This window comes from Nematolebias whitei, chromosome 1 (assembly GCF_014905685.2).
Source record: "Nematolebias whitei isolate Nwh7 chromosome 1, NemWhi1, whole genome shotgun sequence".
Lineage (NCBI taxonomy): Eukaryota > Metazoa > Chordata > Actinopteri > Cyprinodontiformes > Rivulidae > Nematolebias > Nematolebias whitei.
In genome coordinates, this window is record NC_056498.1 from 39,868,333 (window position 1) to 39,869,789 (window position 1,457).

The 1,457-nt window shown below is 40.0% G+C and overlaps 1 protein-coding gene across 1 annotated transcript in view; it reads right to left on the minus strand.

The window, feature by feature from the left end:
- Positions 1–1,457, minus strand: part of LOC119410022 (matrin-3) — a gene marked incomplete at its 5' end in the record, with an annotated part of 12,482 nt that overhangs the window by 1,035 nt on the left and 9,990 nt on the right.

Genomic DNA, 1,457 nt, shown 5'->3' on the forward strand with positions numbered 1-1,457 from the left:
GCATTGAAAAATGGTTTTACTTTGCTCCATATAAATAATGTAAACTTCAGTGATTTACTGTATAACTTTAATTTAACACAATATTAAGTCCAGCAATTTTCAGTCAAGTCATCTGAACGGTTTCTTTTTTTTGTGCTGAAACGTTTCACCTTCCATCCAGAAGGCTTCATCAGTCAAGAAAACACGCAACACAAAACTGATTCTTCCCCCAACAGCTTACTCCAAAGTGAAACAAACCAGTTATGTTGGTGCTAAGATGGTGTCTTTGGCACGCCCCCGTCCTCCGGTGCCGGCCTTCTCCCTCATCGACAGTCTCGTCAAACTGGTTCAAAACCAACAAAGTCCATGCTCATTAATCCAGGTCCAGATGACCCGACTGAAAATTGTTGGATTGCGTACCTGGATTATTGAGCATGGACTTTGTTGGCTTTGAACAATATTATGTGGCTGTGGCAGCCATTTTTATTCAGGCTGAACAATAACTCTTGTATAATCCTGTCTAATGCTGAATGCTAAGAAACACCTTGTGACTGCAACTTTCCTTCCCTCCATTGACATTATTTACATGAACGCTCCTACAAGCACCCTGCATGTTGGATGCTGTCTATCATGGTGCGCTAACATTCATAACTGGCTGTGATTATCGTACCCACCACTGCACCCAGTATTCACTGGTTAACTGGACATCATTAACTTCGCACAGACTCTCACTGGTACATTTTCATCTTTAAATCACTTCCTGGTCTGCTGCCTTCATACATCTCCTCCTCCATGTCTCTGCGTGAGTGCAGCTACAGCGTGCGCTCTCAGGACATCATTACCTGCAGTGTTCCCTCAGTGAGGACTGAACTTGACAAAAGGACCTTCTACTCCACTCCTGTTTCCTGGAATATCTTACAAAAAGCTCTGAAGCTCTCGACCTTGACCTCTCTAAGTGGCTTCAAACATCTGTCAAGTTCCTGGGAAAAACCAATGCAGACATGTTCCTGTTTTTAGTTTTCTACACCACCCTATAATCTAGATGGTTTTTTGTTACATTTTCTTTTAAACAACATTTTATTTCCACATGTTAAAAAAAAAATCAATTTGAACACATCTTTTATGATCGTATATTGTTGTCATCACTCTGTTAGATTCAGGTCTCTCTTGTAAATGAGTTCCTGAGGCTCAGTGGGATTAACCTGTATAAATAAAGGATGAATGAATGAAAAGTGCAATATTCCTAAGAGGAATGTGGAAAACTTGGAGGATGCAAAAGATCTTATGCAAAAAAAGTTCCCATTTTTGTTCCCATGTTTGTCAGAAGGAAACTAGCATTTCTTGAAGGAATTCATAGTTCACTCTCCTGCACGCCAATGTTTTAAACAGTTCTTGTGCTTCAAGTTCAAACCGGATTCCAAAAAAGTTGGTACACTAAACAGATTGTGAATAAAAACTGAATGCAATGATGTGGAGAT